Raw genomic sequence first — 24,002 nt, forward strand, 5'->3', positions numbered from 1 at the left:
GAAGGCAAAATACTTGCAAGTTTTTAGTATGATGTGAAGGAAACAAGACCAATCCATCGCTAGAAAAACATAGAATATTCTAAAATGTGGCTCTGATCTAGGAATTAATCAATGAACATTTCTTGTGCTGGTTGTTTTCCTTTGGCAGTCATCTTTGGCTTTTGAACTTGCTATGGAGGAGCAGGAATACTAGATGGAAAGAGAAGTAGAAGATGTGATAAGATAGTAAGAGAAGGTTCCTAGATAATGAGGGTTAAAGTTCCTGCATGTCTCTGTTTAATGTATTAATTTCCCAATCTAGTTAGTTTGTTTAAAGCCCATCAAACAAGTGCTGTGATGCCTGTTTGGCCTTCTAGCCATTCTGAGAGAAATCCTTTTTTGGCCACTTTAGACCAGATATGAGGGGGTGGATAATGACTAGATTGCCTGATTAGAAGGGCACATTCATGCTGAGGAGTAGAATTCCAGTTTAAATAGATAAGGAAAGGTCAGATTATGGTTACTAAGGGTGACTTTAATGTATTGAGTGAGTAAACGTGGCACCTTGAAAGCAGATGAGGAACTTGGCTTTTATCCTGACCATAGTGTAGGGTGATGGAAAGAGCATGGGCTTTGGAGTCAGATCAATGAGGGGACCACTTCTTAGCCAGACGAACTCAGGCAAGTTTCTTCAGCTTGCTGAACCTTGATTTCCTCATTTGTGAAATGGTGGTAATACTATCTCCATGGTGGTGTTTTAGAAGTTAGAGATAATGAGTGCAAAGTGCCTTTCACATGATAGATGCTCTGTCATTGTTTGCTATTATCGGGCAATGGTGAGCCACTGAAGGTTTTGGGAGAGGGTAGATACTGGTAATAATAACTCATTCTTAGTGAGTTTATATTATATACTGTATGTTGTTTTAAGAACTTTATATGTGTTTTGATTCTCACAACAGTACTGTGAGAGATATAGTTATTATCTCCTCTTTATAGTTAAGGAAACAGAGGCTCTGAGAGATTATATAATTTGTTCAAGGTCACGTAGGAACACATTTACTTAAGTATGCTTGCAGGGAAGGAAGGTTTGAAGCCAGGCAGTCTGACTGCAGCACCTATGCTCTTAACTATTACTCTAGATTATGAAAACTTTATGAAGATTCATTTGGCAGCAGTCTACAGGCAGATTTTTCAGTAAGAGTAAAAAAGGAAATTTTCAATTCATCATTATCATTTTTCTTTAGTAACCACTGAATGACCATAAAATGCTAGTCTTTGTCAAACATGTAAAAAAAAAAAAAAAAAAAGTCCAATGTCTGTCCTTCATGGCCTAACAGTGTAAGAGCATATTAAGGATCATTTGCAGCTCAGAAAAAGAATACCTGTATAATCCTTTATGTGGGTTAAATGTAAAAAGAGAATGTACGAACTAGATCATCGTAAGCTTGAAGTGCACAAAGAAACTGAATTTTCTTAAAGTGAGACTTTTTCTTACACATGCTGTTATCTCCTCTAAATATATTTCTTACTGAATTCCATTTATTCTCCCCCTCAAACCCACATTATTTTGATTCGGGGACAAATGGGAAGACAGTGATTTTCTTTAACAGCCCAGTGGGATACAGCCTCCTACCAGTTGAAAGTATAGACACGAAAAACTGTTAACAAGTCCAACATCTATTTTTTTTCTCCTTAGCTATAATGCAGTTAAACCAAAACACCGAAATTGAGAGTTTACCTCAGATATTCCCTACCATCCAATCAATACATAGCGATCCTGTTTCTAGGATTTTTCTCTCCTTCCCTTCCTGTCTTCTTTTGGGAAAATGCTTTGGGGTTGAAAGCAACAAACCAAATAGCAGCAGGCAAATCAAATCAGCTCTTCTCTTATTTCCCTACCCGGAAAGGAAGGGAGAGGAAGCAAGAACCCCACCATCAAAGAGAACTGGAGCTTAGGCGTGCCATCCTAAGGAGCCCTTGTTCCTTCGGCCCCCCCTGGAGCTCTGCAGTAATTCCTCAGAGATTGTGTAGTCTCCACTTTAAATATAAATATATATATAAAACTTCCCCCTGTCTCTTTCTCTCCTCCTCTCTCTCTCCTTTTTTATTTTTTTAATTTCCTATAATAAAGTTTCCTATTGGATAAAATCAGCTCCCTGATTTATGCCTGGCTCCTATTGGAAGTTCTCAGGGGCTGACATCACTTAGGAAAGCGAGGGGGTAGGGCTGCCAGATCAGTTTGTCACCACCCAGGCTCCCTAGCCTTTGGCTGGGTGCAACTTCCATTTTAGGTGTTGGATCTGAGAGAAAAAAAAAGGAGAGAGAGAGAGAGAGAGAGAGAGGGAGAGAGAAGAGCAGGAAAGATCCTGATCCTGAAAGGAGGAAGAAGTGGCGAAAAATCAAGTACCCTGCTGGATTTGTCTTTCTCAGCACATTGGCGAAGCCTTGGGTTTCTTTCTTAAAGGACTGGTTTTTAGAAGTCCACATTTGAGGTGTGTGCCTTTTTAAAAAATGTGTGTACAGACGGGTGAAGGAGGATAAGCCAAGTCGAATTTTTGTCTTACGGTAACCGGAGGGAAGTTAAAAACGAGAGCTTCTGCTGTGCTGACGGGTGACTTTTAAGCAATTGTTATTTTTTCTTTCTACTTACTTTGGGGGAATTTTGGTATTTTATTAGATTAAAAAGTAAAATATTCAAGACCCAGAAACAAACTTGTAAGCTCTCTCTAACATAGGGAGACGATTAGATCCAGAGGGGTGAGAGCAAATTTACATTTACATGTAAATTTACATTTTTGTATGTTGTTTAATTTTATGTTTTCTTCTGGTGTTCAGCTAACAAACTTCTATTTTCAGAGCCCAAACCAAAAGTTCGGTTTTTTGGCATGTTGCGTGTGGGTTGGGAAAGGAATTTGTCCGGGTTGGAAGCTAGTTATACAGATGGTTCTTCATATGTTTCAAAACTTTTCCCCCCCTTTATCATTAGATTTGTGGAAGTGGAAAGTTGTAGGGAGCTTTGCAGCTTAAATGGTGGTGTTTTTCCCCCAGAGAGTTTGAACGGCCCAGCTCAGTTCCAGCCCTGCTGTTCCTGGGTGGATCCCTCTTTCACTTTTCCAGGTGCGGTGGGTGGGAGCCTCATTCTCCTGCGAGACGTAGCCTCCTTACTTTGCTTTATAAAAGAAAACAAATGGGTCCATGTTAACCAAATTGCCGTTTCTTTCTCCCTAAGACTACATTTGATGACAAAGATTTGTAGAGGTGTTAGATGTTCAGTTTGCAAGTACCATAACGTTTGGTGTATGTGCTTAAAGGGATAAGGAAATTCTAATCATGCTTTTTAACTTCACCTGAATAAAGTGGCAACACACCTGGAAATATTTGTGCCTTCTGAAAGGGCCTTGGATCAAATAAGGTGAGGTTAAGAGAAAACATTTAACGCAGACTTTAGTGTTGAGAATGCATTTGAGAAAGTACAACAGGAATAATTATTTTTTAACCCACCTGAAAGTTGTTTTTTGGAGGTCAGTTTTTGGTTTGGTTAATTCGCCATGAAATAAAAAATATGTAAGAGCCGAAGGCCCGTGACTGCTTTCATATACTTAATCGTAAGATTCGTCTTTTCTTTTTTGCAAATACATTCTTCCAAAAATACTGTTTCTAGATAATTATATAGCCAACTCATCAGGAGCTGAAAACTGAGTATTCTCTTCTTTCTCTCTTTGAAAATGCGCATCGGTCTGAAAATTAGAGCTGGAATAGATACTGCCCTGATTGTAACAAGATAGGCCTTAATAGATGAGCTGCCCTTTAGCTTTAAACTGGTATGTATCTTTAATAGTCCCCTGATTTCGTGCCCCCCTCCCATTCTTTTTAGACTACAACACTTCCTTGAATTTCTTTTCCAGAATGAGAGTATTTCTTGAAGGATGATTTCATCCTGGTGAGGTTGTGGCTTCCGAAGAAACAACTTTGTTCCTTCTTTTAATCTAATCGATGCGAGGGCTACAGTCAAATTTTGATGTCTGGATCTCATAATTATAGCAAGTGCAGCAACAAAGAAAAAAGATAATGTGTACAGTCTGTTCGACTATACTTCTTGCTTGAAAGAAAATTTGGAAAATATTAAACGTTTTCTCTGCCTTGACTCCAGCCTAGGGAGGTTTCTTGGTGGATCTTTGGAGGGTTGGTCATGTTGCTGCCAGAGTGTCGGTTTCCCACTCAACCTTTAGGGGGAGGGATGAGGGAATCTGAAGAAGGAGTACAAAGGCAGTTTGAAAATAGGTTCTGGATGACTGAGTGGTGGTGATTTGGGTCCAGCTTTAAATACTGGGCTTTGTGTAGCTGCAGTGAGCATCCTAGTAACTAGCGTCCAGGAATATTTATTTCCACGACTGAGGCTTTGTTTTGACTGGTGTGTACTATAGAGCCTTTTGGTTGATAAGATGGAAGATTTGTCTCTTACCTCACCCCTACTAGTTCTTTCAGGAAATATAAGGGGTGCAAATAAGTAAATCTTTAATTTTTTGTTTTGCTCCTCATTGTGGTTTTGGGATAAAAAATGACGAGTAAGTATGAGTTGTGCAGATTTTTCTTTTTTTGTTTGACTCCTATATACTGTTGGTTTCTTTGTTATATGACTAAGGTATGGTCTGTATGTTCCAGGTGGGTGTCTCTTTTGGGTGGTTAGAGTTCTACTGCCTTTCTTAGGGTTCCAAATTATGGAGAGTCGCAGGGGCTAGGATATGTTCTCTCAGTATAAAAATTGGGACTATTGTAGATTTTTTTTTTAAAAAAGCTCGGAGTAATTGCAATTCAGCCTTAGGTTTATGAGGTAGTTGCTCTCTAGGGATGGGTGAGACAGGACGGATGCAAATAAATTAAGCATAGATCATTGTTCAATTGGAATAACAAAATGATTAGCTCTGTATAATTTATTGCTTTCTATTTTAGTACCCAGTGGTCCTCTGTTACTTCCAGCCCTTTCTCCCCACCCCCTTGTTGTTTTTGTACTGCATGCTAAGCATTTTGCATAAACTATTTACTTAATTTCCCACCACTGTTTTTGTTGTTGTTTTTTAAGGACTGTGAGCCTCAGAGAAGCTGAGGTTTGCTGGAAATCTCACTGCCCGTGAGGTTTGCTGAAAAATCTCACTGCCTGTAAGTGGCCAAGGCCAGGATTAAACCCTCCTCTGACTAACTACAAAGTCCATGGACTTAGCCACTAATATACTACCATTCTCCAGAGAGAATAGAAACAAGAGCCAGAACTAAAATGAGCCCTTGCTAGAGGCAGGAGTGTTTAATTTTGCAGAGTGCCAGTCCCCCACTTAGAATTCCAACCCCCTGCATGTTGGAATAATATATGTAAAAAATCCATTTTCCATAAGCCCCACAGGGACCTGAATATGCTAGAATGGATATTACCTCAGTCTTTAAAACTGGGATCTTCCCATATGCCTATTATTGCTATCCTGACTTCTTAAACTTACCGGAAATGCCTCCAACTTTGATTATCAGTGAAATTTCTTCTTCTAGAGAATTTGCAGGCATGTGGTTTGGAATGATATTGGCAACTTGCAGGGAGAGGCTTGTAACGGTAGCTCAAATAATGTTTATCACACTATCACACTGTGTTAAAGTTGTCTACTTCTTTTTGTCTTTCCTTCTAGACTGTGAGACTGTCTTCTATGTCCTCTTAGCACCTGCCTTAGTGTCAAGTATATATCTCAGTGTCAGTAAGCCTTGGTTAAATAAGGCATTTGATGGGAATCACTGAGGGATTTTGTGGGGAAGACTGAAAGGAAGTCAAGGTGGGGAGCAGAACAACTTCGATTAACAAAATCACAGTGTGATTTAGAAGCTTCTGCTGTAGTCAGTGGTTTCAACCTTTTACACATTTCCTACCTCCCATTTTTAAGTGAAGTTTCTGGAAATAATCAAAGATTTAACATTTTAATCAAAAAAATAAAACACGTCTTTTCTGGATGCTGTCAGGTTCCAGACAGGGTAGTGTAAAAAGTAGTGTAAAGGGTAGTGTAAAAAGTAAGGATCATAACATTTCATAATCTAGGTGGCTATTAACTTCAACCACTGAAACCTTAAATATAGCCACTATCTAGGGGAGAGGAACTTCTTACCTGGAACTTACTAGGGCAGCAGCAGGGAAGTATTGCTTTCCGACATGTTAGAATTGAGTGTTTTTTATACTAGTTAATGAAAACATAAAAAGCTTGGGATGATAGTTTTGAACATGAGTGTTCCAAAGAAAGTATGTTTGGATATCATTGTATTTTTTTGTCAGTGCTTCTGCTATGAAACTTCAGATTTTGTTCAAGTGTATTGGGAAGTATGAATTTAAGAGAACCCAAATTAATTTTCATGGGTAATGTAGAACAATAGTAACAGGAAACTGCCTAAAGGAATGATTCCTAGGTTATCAGTATGTGATTTCATGTTCTCTTCTATTGCACAAGGATTAAAATGCCATGAAAAGCTAAAATAGGAATTGCTCTGCCTAAAATGCAGCTGACTGCAAGGTTTCCAATAGAGAGCATCGATACGGCCTGGCAGGGACATAGTAAGGAGAGAACTGATAATTCTGGTTAGAACTAATGAGGGGGAAATAAGGGTATGGATTGATTTGTATTTGGTTATATTATATAATATAATATAATATATTCTGGGGAGTAAATGTCCGCACTCCATTCTATTTGGAATTGAGTGTCATTGGTTATTAAATATTAAGCACTGAGAATGGAGCCCACAGTTACTGTTATGGTTCAGGGACAGTGTTCTCCATTTTTAGGGCCACTTCCTCTGCAGTGAGTCCTTCAGTCTGACTGGAGTGGCGTGGGCAATTTAGATCAGACATTTAGTGGGGACATTATAAGGATCCAGAGTTTTTTCTTAAAGCCTTCTTTGCTGGCCAGCAGGTAATTTGGTCATCACTTTGGCAAACTATGTCCCATTACATGATAAAAGCAACCTTGAACTTTTAATTTTTTTTAAGTTTATTTATTTTTGAGAGAGAGACAGAACAATTGGGGGAGGGGCAGAGAGAGGAAGAGAGAGAATCCTAAGCAGGATCTGCACTGTCAGCACAGAGCCTGATGCCGGGCTCGAACTCACGAACCGTGAGATTATGACCCAAGCTGAAACCAAGAGCCGGAAGTTTAACCAACTGAGCCACCCAGGCATCCCTCAACTTTTAATTTTGAAAAAATTTTGAACTTAGAAGAAAGTTGCAAGAATGGCACAAGAACTCCAGTATACCCTTTAGTCACCCAGACACCCACAGTTAACCTTTTGCCACGAATGTTTTCTTTTTCTGTATTTTTTGATCGATATGCTGACTGAACAGGGAATTTCCAGTCTGAGAGTTCCACAGATAGGGAGAGTCAAGGCAGTGTAGCCTAGTGGCTAAGAGCATGGATCCTTGAGCTGGACTACCTGAGTTCACTCTTGCTCTGCCATTTCAACTCTTGCAATAGTGGGTAGATTGTTTGGTCACTCTATGCCTTTGGCTCTGTCACTAAAATGAAAACAATAACATAATCCATCTCACAGAATTGTTGTGATGCCTAAGTGATTTAATATATCTAAAATTCATCGAATGGTGCTCAGCTCATGGTAATGCCTTGTAAGTTTTTGCTATTAGAATGGATGCTTTAAATGAATTCAAACATCATTTGTCTGTTGGACTAGATACCCTTTAAGGTACTCTATGGTATGGATGTTTGTATTATGGAATAAATGGGCTTCCTGGATGAGTAAGCTAACTCTTTTTTTTAAAGATATTTTAAGTAATCTCTACCCCCAAGGTAGCGCTTGAACTTACAACCCTGATATCTTGCATGCTCTACTGACTGAGCCACCCAGGCACCCCAAGCTAACTTTTTTTAACGGGAAAAATGGTGTCTAATAATAGACAAGTTTGGGGAGTTATATGGGCAAGGTTGTCCAAAATTTAGGGATGGATAACTTTTAATAAAGTAAAGTGAGGCATTAGTGGGGGAAGAGAAACAGGTGGCAAAGCTTGAATATCTTACGGTAATTTCTTCAGAGACTTGGAAACATTAGGGGAAAAGAAGGTTTCTCCCATCTTTTCTATCTACAGGAGATAGAATTCTAGCATTCAAGGGTAAACTTTCTTTAATTTTGCAGAGACTGGACTGGAAAAGCTTTGGTTGGTTTATTATTTTTGACTTTGGACCAGATTGTTTACCTTGAAGTTTTGTCCAACCAGGATTTTGTAGGACAATATTCAGCTATGAATGGTTGTATAGGAAACTCCATAGAAATAAAGGCAGGCTTTTACTATCTTTTTTCTTCAAATAAATTCCCCTCTTTTATGTTCAGGAAAATTCATTCTCTATTTTCAACCCCTATTTATGGACATTTGTAAAACTGGGGTGTGTAGAAATTGTGAGTTCATTAATGCATCCTGTGAGAAGTGTGCTTAAGAAAGAGGTCTGCTTTTGTGTGCGGAAAAGCCAAACTGTGGCCTGTGGGAAATGTATATTTGTCAGAGGCAGGCTTGCCTGGAAACTTCTAGGTTTCTTCTGGCTGAAGGTTTTCCTTCCCCTCATACTAACTAACCCATGAAACTAATGTTCTGAATGGTATTTTAACTAATTCCTGTTGGCACTTCATAGCTTCGCATCATAGCTCCCCACCCAACTCTTTGCATTTTTTTAAACCCACATTTCTCTCCACTGATTGCTCTACACTTTCTCCTTTTTATTTGCTTTCCTGACCTCTGGTGTTCCCTATCTTTTCTCCTGAGGTTGGTAGTCTTCTTGGTCATTGCTTTGCCTCACTAACACTTAATATGGAAGAAGTTTCTGATTCTCATCATAGAATAAACTACACTCATGCTAAAGGTACAAGTATTAGGATACTGCTTCTGATTTCTTTCAGTTAGATCTAGATTAGGGTAAATTGTGATTCAAGAAGATCTCTTATAATAATGCAGATTAGTTTTGGGGCGCCTGGGTGGCTCAGTCAGTTAAGCATCTGACATTGGCTCAGGTCATGATCTCGCAGTTCACGGGCACAGGTTCAAGCCCCACGTCGGGCTCTGTGCTGACAGCTCACAGCCTGGAGTCTGCCTCAGATTCTGTCTCCCTCTCTCTCTGCCCCTCCCCTGCTCGTGCTTTATCTCTCTCTGTCTCTCTCAAAAATAAATAAACCTTAAACAGGTTAGTTTTTATCTTTTTGATTTTCAGATTCCATCCACATTTACCAATTAATTACTCTCTTTCATTCATTGGCAGTAGAGCGAAAAAAATACATACTTTTCTAAGAGTAAATTAATAGTTTTGTGTGTAGCTTCCCATGTTGTTCTGCATTGGAATGCAGTAGCACATTGAGAGATTGCTTTGCGGAGTGAAAAGATTTTTGTTTTAGGGAGCTTATATTTTAAGAAACTAAAATATATTCTGATGGTTGAGGACATAAGACCTTGTTATAGAAACTAGGTCAACTTTTCAATACTTTTATCAAAGCACCTACAGTTTCCATTTCTTTGCAAGTGAAGTGAATCTCATTGAAACAAAGTAGCTTGTGTATATTCAGCACACTTTTAAAATAGAGTAGTCTGTTTTAAAGGAAAAATTGGTGCCAATCTGATTTGTTTCCACGGTTTCTTTGCTGGAGTAAGGGAGGTTCTGTAACCTCTCTGTTCTGCTCTCCATTGACTACGTTGTAAACCAGGGCAGAGTTGGCCATTTGAATGTCTATCCTGCTGAAGGTCAGCCAAATCTGCAGGTTAGGCTACAGGAGACCCCAATTGATGGGCCTAAGATCACAATTAGGACATAGTTACATTAAATGAAATCAAAGATGTCATTAAGTGTGTTTCCTGAATTAAGCAGCATCACAGGTCTTTGAAAAAGAGAACTCCCAACAGTAAGCATGAATCTTTTTACTCTTTCCTATTTTTCTTTTTAAAAATTGCCTTCTTAGGCAATTCTATTTTAAGAAAACATGACAGCATTCTTTCTTTGTCCCATCCTATCTTACTACCTTACATGAGCTCTTACATGAGCATGTAAAAATATCTATTTTGCACCCATTCATAAGACTCAGAAGACAATAGATAGCCCAACATATTAATTGAAAGAGTAAAATCTTGGGGTGCCTGGCTGGCTCAGTTGGTGGGCTGCGTGACTCGATCTCAGGGTTGTAGGTTTGAGCCTTATGTTGGGTGTGAAGATTACCTTAAAAAATCTAAAAAAAAATATTTTTTAAAAAAGTGAATTGCTGTGCACATGTATATGTCACTCTCTTGGTATAGAACTTTATTGCTAAAAACTTTTTTGGCAGCAGAAGGGCAGGATTTCTTTACTCCAAATATTTAGTTGTAACAATACAAGAGTATCTTTTTAAATCTCCTAACAAGATATGAATAAACCTCTGTGTGCCTATACACTCTTAAAAAATATAGAAAGAAAAATGAACAAAGTTGGTTTATTTTTCTAAAATTTAACTTTTTGTTTTCATTGGAAGAGTGAAACATCTTCATTCATTTAAAAGAAATTTGAGGGGAGCCTGGGTGGCTCAGTCGGTTAAGTATCCAACTTCAACTCAGGTCATGATGTCACAGTTTGTGAGTTCAAGCTCCACATTGGGCTCTGTTGTCAGCATGGAGCCTGCTTCAGATTCTCTGTCTCCCTGTCTCTCTGTCCCTCCTCTGTTCATGTGCTCTCAAAAATAAACATTAAAAAAATTTTTTTTTAAATAAAAGAAATTTGAGAACCTGCTGTATGCCATGCACTGGAATATAACAGTACATCAGACCTCACAGTTTACTTTCTAGTTGGAAGAGACGGATAATAAATAAGCAAGTAAATGTATAGTATGCTAGAGTGTGTTGATACTATTGAGGAAAAAATAAAGCAGAATACAGAGTGGTGAATAAGAAGTACAAGGGTAAAGTGAGGTTTTTAAATGTATACTGAGAGTGGTCAAGGAAGTCTTCACTTAATAAGGTATGTTTGAGAGAGACCTAAAACATATTAGGGTGAAGTCATGTAGATATGAGTAGAATGTGTAAAGGTCCTGAGGTTGGTTGTTACCAGTGAGCAAGAAAGATGAGAGGAATAGTAGATCTGTTCAGAGAGGTTCAATGGGTATGTGTTGTGGGGAAGAGGGGACAATTTAATTTAGGACCTTGTCGTGCACTGTACAATACAAAAAAAGTCTTCTTCAGACCACAGGGACAACAAATGGTAACAATTTTTTGTGTGTTCTTTGTAAAGAGTTGAGGCAATACCTGACCCAACTTCCATCTTTGTCCCATTGCAGAAGTTCCATGTGAGTATAGTCAGCACATAATTTGCAGAGTAGCAGATTTTGCATAGATTGATGACCCTTGTCTTGGAGAATATAATAGTAGGGCAGCTACTTAGAATAAGCTTGTATGCGTTTGGGAAGTGAGATAAAAATTTCCTCCCTTATCTACATAGTCGATTTTCTATGAACAGGAGAAGTGACAGCCTACATCTGGTACAGTTTCTTTTTGAGTACATTTGTGCTTTGGTTTATGACCAAATATGCCTGCCCCACTTATCTGTTGCTTTTCTGTTTGTTCATTTGATCAAAAAGCCCCTGCTTCCCCAAAGCCCTAATCATTGGGATTTAATGGCTTCAGGGACCATGTTGTAAGTCACCATTTTCATATTTCTGTTTTGCTCATGGGAGGAGATATTCATCCCTGATAACTGTTTTCCCTTTTTCCATATGTATGTTTAAGCATTAAGGGTTATTAAAGCATATACTGAGCTGCTTGGCCTGGTTGACTTTGGTGGGATTGAGGAATAAGCACCAACTATTTAGTGATCGATGTTCTGTGGCAACCACACATGGGAAAGTAAAAGGATATTTGATTACCAAGAGTACTTGTGTCTTGAATCACCATTCTTACTTTCCCTCTCACGATAATCTTGTTTAGCTAGTCTGTCCTTCAGTGAAAGAATCTCTGTCTCCCTCTCTCTCAGTTTGGAGTTTAGCTCTGCAACTTGACCTGGTTACCCTCTGTCCTTCTTTTTAATTATACCTAGTTGTCATCCTGTTACTTAATATCATCCTTGGGAGATGACCTCAATCAGGAAACATTTATTTCCCTTCCATCCCCTTCTCTGGTCAAGTAACTGTATCCTCTTGCATAGGAAATACTCTAGGCAATCACAGATCCCCCAAATTTTGAAGTCGCTTTAAATAACTGCTTGATATGTATTACTTCAGCATTCAAAGATGTTTGTAGTTGTCTTGAAAGTATGCTTTTTAGTGGCATTCTTTTTTCCTAAATCTTTAGTGACACATGCTTCCTGTGGAAATATTTCTCTTTATGGTTCTTCTAAAAACATTTTGCTACTCATTTGCTCTTACTCAAACCAGAAGTTAAAGTCACTTGCTTGAATAAATGTCATAGATAACATTTGAATCCAGAGTTTCTGATTATTGCTGTTATATTGTCAACTGGGCTAGAATTATCTGGGGTCATGAATGCTAGATATGCGACTTTAGACTTCTTTTGGGATATATGGAACCAATCTTTGAAAATGTTGGCACAGTTCTTTGTTTCTTGGAGGAAAATTAAACCAAATCAGTTTTTAAAAGTTCATTTACTTATTTTGAGTGAGAGAGAAGGGGGCGGAGAGAGAATCCCAAGCAGGCTCCATGCTGTCAGTGCTGAGCCCAATGTGTACTCCATCTCACTAACAGTGAGATCCTGACCTGAGCTGAAGTCAAGAGTCAGAAGCGCAACTGACTGAGCCACCCAGGCGCCTCTAAACTAAGTTGTTTTAAAAATAATCAGGGTGGGGCGCCTGGGTGGTGCAGTCGGTTAAGCGTCCGACTTCAGCCAGGTCACGATCTCGCTGTCCGTGAGTTCGAGCCCCGCGTTGGGCTCTGGGCTGATGGTTCAGAGCCTGGAGCCTGTTTCCGATTCTGTGTCTCCCTCTCTCTCTGCCCTTCCCCCGTTCATGCTCTGTCTCTCTCTGTCCCAAAAATAAATAAATGTTGAAAAAAAAAAAAAAATAATCAGGGTTGTCCAGTCTGCAATGTAAACAGGGATATCCTCCAATGTAGGAGCTCAGGATTCTAAAAAATGAGATAATTCTTTCTAGGTTCTGAGTCTAGAATATAGGATTTAGGACGGTGTCATTCTAGTCATTCTTATATTTAAACCCAGGCTTTCAAAGAGTCACTAATCCGGCTTGGAATAATGATCTGAGCTGTCTGGTGAACAGAGCAGGCCCAAATCCTATATGTAATAACCAGTGCCCTTTCTGCTGGAGAAGTGTGGTGGCCAGAGGGTTGTCAGTGATAGGCTAGTACAGTGGTCCCAGCAGCTATCAATCACTTTGAGAGCTTTTTAAAAGCATAAATTCGGGGCGCCTGGGTGGCACAGTCGGTTAAGCGTCCGACTTTAGCCAGGTCACGATCTCGCGGTCCGTGAGTTCGAGCCCCGCGTCGGGCTCTGGGCTGATGGCTCAGAGCCTGGAGCCTGTTTCCGATTCTGTGTCTCCCTCTCTCTCTGCCCCTCCCCGTTCATGCTCTGTCTCTCTCTGTCCCAAAAATAAATAAACGTTGGAAAAAAAAAAATTTTTAAAAAAATAAAAGCATAAATTCCTAGTCATTCTCTCTAGAAATTGAAGTATAAGGGATGAGGAGGTAGATTTGGGCGATAATATTTTTTTTTTTGTATTTTGAATTTAAAAACTTTTAATTTTTAAAAATGTTTATTATTTATTTTAGAGAGAGAGAGAGAGAGACCGAGCACGAGCAGGGGAGGGACAGAGAGGAAGACACAGAATCCAAAGCAGCTACAGGCTCTGAGCTGTCAGCACAGAGCCCGATGCATCGAAGTCACACCCTTAACCGACTAAGTCACCCAGGCATTCCAATTTTTTTTTTTAAGTTTATTCATTTAAGTAATCTCTACACCCAACATGGGGCTCGAACTCCTAACCCTGAGTTCAAGTCGCACGCTCCTCTCACTGAGCCAGCTATGTGCCCCAGAAATTATATTTAAAATAACTTTTTTAAATGTTTATTTCTTTTCGAGAGAGATAGTATGAGCAGGGGAGGGGCAGAGAGAGGGGAACAGAGGATCCAAAGTGTGCTCCGTGCTGACAGCAGGGAGCCCTATGTGGGGCTTGAACTCATGAACTGTGAGACCTGAGCTGAAGTCCCAACACTTAACTGACCAAGCCACACAGGTACTAACCTGCAGCCCCCCCCCCCCCCCCCCCCCCCCCGCCGAGATTGTATTTTTTTAAAAAAAAACTTCCCAGGTGATTCTGATCACTCAGGTTTGAGGACCATAAAACCTGAACGTTTTGAGTTAAGCTACATATCTATGTGATTTCTCAGATGGGTGGTTATTAGAATGAGAAGTAGAGAAGAATAGTTTGTGGTAGTGGACTTGGTGAGAAGGTGGCTAATTTGAAGTTTTCTACCTCTGTATCTATCCTGTATTGTTTTGTAATTACAGATGTCACCGCCTGATTTGGGGGTTATGCCAGCACTCAGCATGGTATGGAGGACTTGCCTGTTGTGAGGGAAGGGAAACTTTTAGGCCATATCTCCATTTTCCCCTCTCCATTTTGAAATTGTGGAACAAATTCAGGAGAGGATGTTCTTGTTGAAACTCAGCTGGACAATTTGTTTAAATCTCCACAGGAAGGGCCATTGTTACTTCCTGTCTGAAAAGGAAGTGCTGGCTTCCTTCCCTTCCTCCTTGGCTAACTCAGGCCAACTTCAAATATGGGTGGGGGAGGGGCTGATCACGTTAATAGTCTTGACCGGCTACCCATGCCTCGGGAAATCATTGTTCAGCTGTGGAAACCTAATGTTCATTCCCTTCTTTCCGAATTTGAAATGTGGAGACGGGTGCAGTGTGGGCTCTTGTCTCCTTGCCCTTGTGTGAGAGCCCTGAGCTGGGTTTGGCAGTCCAGGAAGCCTCCCAATCTCCCAGGCATTACTTTACATTCAACCTTCTACCTCCCCTGTATTCCCTGACATTTGAAAATAGATCAAGGAGTTGTAGGGAAGAAACTGAAATCCATTTGACACTGAGGAGTAGGTTGCAGAAAGGAGAACATAATTGGGCAGAAGGGAGTGGGTGACAAAGGTTTCTTATTTTTAAATTGAGCCAAGAAAACATTCCTTCTAAGTGGGGCCAGTTGGCACTCTTCCTGCTATTTTAGTCCAGGCTTCTCCTTCCTACTGGCTAGTCAATTGTATTAAGTGTTTGATGTGAGTTTGAACTGTGGTCTCTGGGGTTGGGGGGAGGGAGAGTGGTGGAAACAGCTGGTGCCTTCATCAAGCTATCTCAATTACGCTTCTTTTCAGAGTGTTTGGGGGTGGGAGGGGTGGAGGAATTGGATGTATGTTAGCAGAGCCCCAGCAACTCCCATGTAGTGGGATTGGATTGTCAGGCACTCTTAATACCATGTGGGATGTTGGCTAGTTGGAATGTAACTAAACCTTTCTCAGTCACATTCTTTTCTCTGCCTCCCCTCCCTCTAATTCTTTCAGCTTTGGGCCTGATTTGGAAAGGGGTATGTGGGAAGTTAGATAGCAAAACAGATTCATGCTTTTCCAACCATTGAGTATTCAGCTAAGTCTTGGGCCCCTCCATTGACTTTCTTCTTACCCATTCATTATTCCTTTGGTTGGGTTTTTGAAATATGTCTGCAAACAGCCAGAGATACAATTAGAACCAGGACCTTTGGTGAAGTCATGATGAATTGTAATCGGTTGGCTATATTGGTCTCCTTCCCTCCCTCACACCCTGGGGTGACTGTATTTCTGAGTCAGCACGGCTTTTCTGTCTCACCTGCTCAATTTGAGGCAGACAACCTGCCAAGCATCCTTTTGGAGCATTAGCAGGAGTACTGATAATGGGTGTATCCAGTTCTCTGTCTGGGATGAGTCTTTGACAACCCTGTTTTGTTTTTTTGTTTTTTTTTTGTTTTTTTTATAGGTATCCCAGAAAACTCCCCCACTAGATTATTTTTTATCTCTTTTTTGTATAGCTACCTCACACGATATTGCTTAACTGAGTGATGTATTTGGCCTGGGCTGTGATGAGGGAGAATGGGACAAGAATACATTAACAGTTGTTACTACTTTCTCAGTTATTCTTGAGAGAAAAGGGGAGTTCGTCTGATTCAGTGCTAGGTGAGAGATCTTAAACTTTTTTTGTGTATGCTTCAGTGATAGAATAGAGTTTGCAGTGGCTAGGCTCTACTGTTGAAGTTCTGTTCTAAAACACAGTGTTAAGTGCCCACTTTGCTACCCAGCTCTAGAATGGCTGACTCTTGTGTATATTCCTCCCCACCTGGTTATGTCAGATTCAGATACTGGCTAATTCCTTCTAAGTTGTGTTGTTTCAGACTTAGGCTCCTTTTGTATCACATACTAATTGAAATCAGGGTTCAGCCCAGAGTACTTCTAGCAGATCCAAGAAGAAGGATAAAGGAGTTTGTAGGAGAAAGCAAAGGAGGAGAAAAGCTGAGAAATGATAACATATTACTAGTTCATTGACTGGAATGTCACCTGGTTGAAGGACTCTGGGCTGAGCCTGTGCTTTGCTTTATTCAAAGGGAATTGAGCCCTGTGGGCAAAGGGTGTTACTTCTTTGGATTTCAAGACTCTCTGGCTAATAGATTAGCTTGACTTCTATCTGCATCTTTGCTTCTGGGGTTTTGGGCTAACCTCCATGGGGTTTGTACAAGATAATAGAAGAATGTATCATTTATCCCATTCTTGGAATTAGCTGAGGACCCTTATTAGAAAGGGAGGCTTTTTTTTTTTTTTTTTTTCTTTTTCTGAAGAGGTTCCAAATCTACAGGCCCTGACCCACTCCGGGGGAGCAGTGAACAGGAAAAGGTTGCGATCTTGACCACTTTGCCACCAGAACTACTGTGCAATACTTGGCTACATCTCATTCCCTGGGGAAGCGGAGAACTTTGCTCCCAGCACCTGCTGGTGCTTATCCTGCCCCTTTGTAGGGTGGAGTCTGCTGCCTTTGTTTGTTCTCTTTGGGGCCTCTAGGAATCAACTTTATGCTTGTGGGGAAAAGGGCTTGAAAGACTTTGAAAACTGGAAATGGGTGATAGAGAAGGTGACAGAAGATGTGTTTTAATGTAGTTCTCCAGGTGGGAATGTTCTATTGACTGAATCCAGAGCAGCAATCCGATTGCCATAGTGAAGTTCTCTTTGGGATGTATCACATGTAGCTGAACTGAATATAACAGCAGCAGTAGCTCTAACATCCCCAATGCAGTGCCTCCAAAGTGAAGAAGCCTTGCCAAGTAGGAATCTTAAGAATCCCCTCACCCCTTTCAAACCCTTAGATCCATGCACAGTATCTTTCTGCGGATTCTCAAAGGCCTGAGCTTTGTCCTATGTAGTGTTGGCTTGAGGCAGGGAGGAGGGTTGTTTTCCCGAACATGATAAGGAACTGAGCAGGGCAAAGTGGGAGCTCTGACTGGTGATTGGTAGACAGGATGCCCTGGAATGCGGTTGGCCTGCAGCCCAGAATCCAGCACTTTGTATTTGTTTGTTTCTGGGAGACTGTGGTCTGGTGCTACTGTGACAGGAAGTGAGAAAGCTGGGAGTGGGGAGCGGAGAGGGGCGATGCCTTTGTGGTTCTCCTGTGAAATCTCTTTGTCCCTGGAGAGCAGCTCTGCTCCAGGGCTCTACTGAGAAGAGAGCAGCCTTTGTGTGTCTAATGGGTCTCAGGGCATCTAAACTACTCTGAGGGATGAGGGAGTGTGAATTCGGACCGTGGCCTTCTCAGCACTCGAATTCTGTAAATGGCCTCCACGTCCTAGCATTGGGGAATCTCACTGAGTTTTATGTGTGTTACTGTTATTTATAGATTTCTAAGATTTAATTAAGAAAGGAATTCTAGAAAGAGATGTTTGTTTATATGATGTTTATTCACTCTGTATGTTGCAGGTACTTTGGTCTGAAAGGGACAGAGAGAAGTGGGTGTTGCTGGGGCCCAACACTTTAGGTTTCATCTCTCCAGTTGGCACCCTACTACATACAGAGCCAGAGAAACCCACCCATTCTTTGATTTCACTATTGAGAGGTACTGGCAATTCACTGTTGGCACATAACTAAGGAATGGTTGGTAGTTTCCTAGGATATGTTCCCCCTCTGTCTAGACTGAAATAGCACCTGTAGCACTCTCTGTTCTCCTCCTCCCTCCTTTCCCCCTTGTTTTGTGTTTTCCCTGCCCTCCATTCCAGCTGTGAAACAGGCATTTCTTCTCACTTTGTGGATTGGGTGGCTGAGTCCTCAACTTCTTGCCAAGCTGGCTAGTCCCTGAGCACACATACAAATCGGCCTTTGATTGCTCAGGAGGACAGCTGCCCCAGAGGCAGATTGCTAACATACCGCTAGAACAATCCTTCCCCTCTGTTCTGATGCTGGCCAGCACAATCTTCCCCGATTCTAGTTCCTTCTGTTTCCCACCCCACTCTGATCTCTGCTTTTGGTTTAGTGAGATGCCACATTAAAAATGAGAGTAGGGATATTTGTGATTAGGTTTTCTTTCTTGAGATCTGGATGATTTGAGGATGTGGCATGTAGCCAGATTTCTAGAGCAGGCTCTGCAGAGGAAAAGTAGGTGATTATGTAAAAAGTTGTATTACTTTTTGCCCCTAGCATTTTCCCTTCTGAGTTCTCATTCCTTTATAAAATGGGATATAAATCTGAAGTAGACCGTAAGCTATTCTTCCTCAGAATCAAGTAAGTCTTACTCATTAAAGTGAAAGTAAGACCCAAAAGTCTATCTGCTTCCATGCCATCCTCCCCATGCCATTACTTTTGGTCAGCTTCTCTGTTGGAATTAGAATGACTTTTAACCGCAAGACCCTTTGGAAGTTCAGACTTCTTTTACTGCATTGGGAAGAAGGAACACGAACTTGGAGCAGAACAGATGAGTTTCCACCACTCACTGGCTCTATGACCTTGGGCAAGATACTGAGTTCTTCTGATGTAGAGTTTACTCATTTATAAAAAGGGTCCAGTGTCACCCCAGAGGTCACTGAGAAGATTATTGTGATAACTTATGGGGGACATCAGTAATTAATTCATAACTTTTCTTCCCCTGTAAGGTCAGATTTTCTTCTTTAAAGTAGGGAAAAACCTTTCCTTCAGCTGTCTGTCCTATAGATGAAACAGGACCTTCACACTTCCTCTCATTTCCTCATAGACTCTGTTGCTTGTCTCAAAAGGGAGATATATTCTAAACCTGGGGGAAGGGGTGTCTTAGCTCTTTTCAGTGCTTTGAGGAAGCGGGACTGCAAATGTGACTCAATTGCATGCTTTCAGCTTGTCCAAGCCCCATCAGAGGACAGGCAAAGAAATGGTGAGAATACCATAGATAGAAAGTGAGGGGGTTTGGTGAGAAGGTGCCTCCTTAAAAAAGGAATGTGAGCTCAGACAGTTGGGTGACCTCTAGAAAACCCTAAGGTTAAGCTTTTTCCCCATGTTTTTTTTTTTTTTTTTTTTTCCTCCCCTAGCCTAGGCTAGGGAAGGGTATAAGGTGTCCTTGTTAATTTTAGGATTTCTGTTTTATGACACAGGAGTTACACAATACCTTTCCATTTTGATTAGACTTTTTCTCTCGTTTCCCATTGTGTGTACTTGACCTCCCTCTTTTTCTCTCCCTTCTCCTGTAGGAAGGAGAAAGGCATTTGGCCTCTCCCCTTCAGTCTGACACCTCCTTCTGGTTTTTTGCCCCTCCCTCTTATCTTTGTTTCCTTATCGGCCTCTCCCTAAAGCTCTGCTTTCTCCTTATAAGGCTAGGTGAGGCTCCTTTGGCAGGATTGCATCAGGGATCCAGGTAAGTAACTCCCGTGTCTCAGACCTTCAGGATTGAGAGAAAATTCAGCGTTGGCTGGCCCAGTGGAGGGCCCTGGAGAGGCACGTGGGTAATGGGGGAGGAGAAGGAGGCGGCCTGGCCTGAGAGATCAGAAGGACTTGTTAGACCAGTCCTGTGTGTGTGTCATACGTGCCCCAGAGAGAAGCAGGTTTTGTCTCTTTCCATAGCCTTTCAGTCCTGGGCCCCTCACTAACTGAGAGCCACACCCTTCCTTTTTTTCAAAGCCAGTCTAGCATTCATCCATTTAGTATGTTATGGTTTGGGGGGTTCCCAGAATACTTGGTAGGGGAAAAGAACAAGGAGAATATTCCATCTGGTTTCCGAATTTAGGGTCAAGATGATGGAGGTGATTTTTTTTTTTTTTTTTTTTTCTTTTAAAGTCACAGTAAAAGCTAAAACCTGATGAGTAACTTTGGGTCAGGATTATAAGACTGAAGTGCATTTAACGTGTCCTGTTGACCTGTAGAGATTGCCAGCTCAACCTCTTTTTAACAAAGAGTATTTAAAGAAAAAACAACTTCAAACTATTGTGTATTTATTTTCCTTCTTTTCTGAACTCCAATCAGAAGTATCACTCGTTTCTAAGAGGACAGTGATTTGTCAGAGACTCCCTTATATCAGAGAGATTCATGGTGGACACAGTGAGACCCAGGCTTTCCCTGGGAAAGTGAAAGTCCCCAGTCTGCCTTTTGGGTGCTCTTAAGTGGAGAAGCTGGGCCCCACATCAGGCAGATCCACGGGGAGGCTCAGAAACCGCTAACACCTGAGACAAGGCCATTTCCGGAATATTGGATTTGTAACTCTGAGAAGTGGTCAGTTGAGATCGTGAAGTGAGCGGGGTCTTCTTTAGGTCTTAATGCAAATCATGTCCAGGGACTTGGCTTAGGGTGCGAGTGAGTCTTCCCAACAAAAGGAGGTATACTGGAATTGTTCTCACTGAGTTTGGGATGGTGGAACATCAGGTGGTGGGTGGGGTACTTAGATCTTGGACTCTGGTACAAGCGCTCTTTGTGAGAAGAAGCCAGAGAAAAACTACCGACAAAATATATTCCTTTAATTTAAAAATAAAATGGCAACCCTCTGTGTGTATGTTTGAACAGGAGTAATTGCTTTGAATTTTGGAGCAAGTGCTATTTAAGGCAAACAAATGCCTTTTAGGGGTCTAGAAGACCTACTTTTGTTGGCTTGAGTGTTATGTAGTACAGCTCTGTGGCGTTACAGGTGCTATGTTCTGTTGATTGGTATTCTTCAGTATGAGGCTCAGTGTGCTTTAAAAAAATTTTTTTTTAATGTTTTTATTTATTTTTGAGAGAGAGAAAGATAGAGCATGAGTGGGGGAGGGGCAGAGATAGAGGGAGACATAGAATCCAAAGCAGGCTTCAGGCTCTGAGCTGTCAGCACAGAGCCCTACATGGGGCTTGAACCCATGAACCACGAGATCATGACCCCAGCTGAAGTCAGACATTCAACCGTCTGAGCCACCCAGGCGCCCCTCAGTGTGCTTTTTAGAACCACCATTTGAAATTCCTAGGATGACCTAGAAGAGGAGTTTTGCTTATTCTTGCTTTTGGAAGGAAGGCATAACTTTGTGACATTGGTTTTAATTTCATGATGAATAAAAAGGAAGGAAGGAGGAGAACTGGCTTTGGGATTGGCTACAGAAAATTTCTTTCCTAAGAACCCCAAAGACTATTTTGTGGGGCTTAGGACAAATACTTTTTCCTCTTTCCATAAGGGCTAGCTTGCCTAATTCTGGTCATATCTTTATTGGATATGTTTATCAGGATAGCATGGATGTCAGAGTCACCCAGCCTATAGGTTTACATATATGAGCCCATTAAAGTTAAGCCTTGACAAGTAATAAAAATGCAGATTGCTTGGGTTATAACTTCCCCTGTGAGCTAGTTCTCACAGCTAGTTTTTGGCAGACATAGGACTTGAACCCCAGGTCTTTTGACCCTAATCTGGAGTTTTATTTTATTTTTCCCTTTGAGAGTGTGAAGAGTTTCTCTAGTTTACTGGTCTGCTGTAAAGCAGAGAGGGGAGCATGTGGAAATGTGTGGTTTATTCAAAAGACCTATTAACACCACCAAACTCTAGTCCTTTGTGGTAGCTATTTGTAGCAGTGTTTGTATTAGTAACCATATTAATAGCTTTCTGTGTGTCAAGTCATTTTTCTAAGCATTTTATGTGGATTGTCTTATGTACTTCTTACAACTACCCTTACATGTATTTTATTTCCCCATTTTACAGAAAAGGAACCTGAGGGTTAGAGATTAAGTGGTACTTTGCCCAAAGTCCTATAGCTAAGAAACAGTGGAGTTGGGATTTGAACCTAGTCTGATTCTAAAGTCTGTATTTTTAACTTCTAAAAATCATAATTCCAAATTACATTTCTTTGGCTGGGTTACAATAGAATGGATCATTTCAGGGGACCATGCTATTGCTGATATTTTTTGCCCAGCTACCTGGTTGGCCTTGTCTGTTTGGTCCTGCAGGGTATTTGATCCAATTTAACTTCTGGTTTTGGATTCTTACAGAAGAGACTGAATTTGTACCATTGTTGAGGCTTTGCTGTAGACTCACAAGTCTGTAGGACCTATGGCTTGTTAGAAGTAAAACCAATTGTAGTCATGGGGCGCCTGGGTGGCTCAGTCGGTTGGGCATCCGACTTCAGCTCAGGTCACGATCTCGCAGTCCGTGGGTTCGAGCCCCGCGTCGGGCTCTGGGCTGATGGCTTGGAGCCTGGAGCCTGCTTCGGATGCTATGACTCCCTCTCTCTCTGCCCCTCCCCCGTTCATGCTCTGTCTCTCTCTGTCTCAAAAATAAATAAAACGTTAAAAAAAATTAAAAACAAACAAACAAAAAAAACCCAATTGTAGTCTTAAGGGAAAGTACAGTCTTAAGGAAATAGCAGGGCTCACTTTATGTGTGGCCTTCTCCTGCTCCTTCTCACTTTGAGAATTCCTTGATTCTTTTTGTAGTGAGATCCAGTGTTAACTCACTTGAAAATATTAAGAAAGGTGTCGGCCTGGACTCCCGTGACTTTCTTGACTCTAATTGCCAAAGTCGGTTAATGGTTTGCAGATTCTGGTCTAAACCATAATTTTTGTGTGTGTATGGCATGGTATAGACTTTGCTTAAGTCTGAGTTGTGAAGCAGTGTTCTATAGCTTGCCAGCAGCTTCATTCTCTCCCCCTACTTCTGCTTGCTTTTTCCTCCCATTTGGTTCTGTTCTTCCACTTATATCTTATATGCAGGCATATAAATAAGCCTTTAAGGAAAAATGGAAGCTTCCCCTTCCCCCTTTTCCTGTGATGTTTGGGCAGAAAGCTCAAGGACTGTGGGGAAGAAGGACTGGACTGTCCATCTTCTACTGGGCTTGTATTTTTTGGGCTTGACAGCATGTAGTAGAAAGAGAACACAGGCTTTAGAATGGAATAGATTTGAGTTGATATTTGGAACCTGCTATTAACCTAGACCTTGGGTAATTTCTTCACCTAGAGCCTGTTTTCTCATTTGCAGTAGAACTTACTTCCTTAGGGTTATAAGTATTGCCAAGATAATAAATGTAAAACATTCAGTAATTGTTAGTTCTTTTCACCTTCCCTTTCTCCTTGGTAATAAACTACCAAGGCGTCAAATAAGGGGTCAAGAACTTATTATAGCAGATCTGTAATACTCTATGCCCTATGTCCCAGAAACACTGGTCTAGGTGGGACCTCCCTAGTAAATAGAGTTGGAGCAGGGGAACCAGCTCATCCACTCCTTAGAACCCAGTTATGCTCTTGATCCAGTGAGTCTCATCTACTAGTTCACAGAATAGTTTTGGGCTGAGGCATTACCATTAAGTAATATAATTGGGAGATAGAAACTAACTCCTGAAACAACTTAATACCTCACATTTGTATGATGTACATTATCTCACCTGTTTCTCTTAGCAACCCTCAGTTAAACTGGGCTGGTGATGTTGGCATCTTACAGATGAGAACACGGCAGTGACTTTCTGCCATTGTTGGCTAGTGGCAGAGCCAGGACTGGGACCAGTCTTCTGAGTCCTATCCCACACAGCCTCTGCTTCTGCTCTCTTTCAGGCAGAAAATCTCCCCAT

The 24,002-nt window shown here is 41.1% G+C and overlaps 1 protein-coding gene and 1 long non-coding RNA gene across 17 annotated transcripts in view; one reads left to right on the top strand and one right to left on the bottom strand.

Moving 5' to 3' along the window:
* Positions 1-2,052, bottom strand: LOC123601717. Its single transcript, XR_006714244.1, has 2 exons — positions 1,913-2,052; positions 1-189 (listed from the first exon to the last, which is right to left on the bottom strand). It is a non-coding gene; the product is annotated as an uncharacterized LOC123601717 (long non-coding RNA).
* A 163-nt stretch (positions 2,053-2,215) lies between these two features.
* CTNND1 (catenin delta 1) overlaps positions 2,216-24,002 on the top strand; it is a 47,755-nt gene continuing 25,968 nt past the window's right edge. For 6 of the 16 annotated variants that reach the window (XM_045485297.1, XM_045485298.1, XM_045485293.1 and 3 more), the window contains exon 1: positions 2,221-2,471. The gene's annotated coding sequence lies outside the window, so the exon portion shown is untranslated. Of the gene's footprint in view, positions 2,472-13,894; positions 18,092-24,002 lie in introns of those variants that run through there. The other 10 variants (XM_045485289.1, XM_045485292.1, XM_045485300.1 and 7 more) reach the window with 5 other exon arrangements.

This window comes from Leopardus geoffroyi, chromosome D1, assembly GCF_018350155.1.
Source record: "Leopardus geoffroyi isolate Oge1 chromosome D1, O.geoffroyi_Oge1_pat1.0, whole genome shotgun sequence".
Lineage (NCBI taxonomy): Eukaryota > Metazoa > Chordata > Mammalia > Carnivora > Felidae > Leopardus > Leopardus geoffroyi.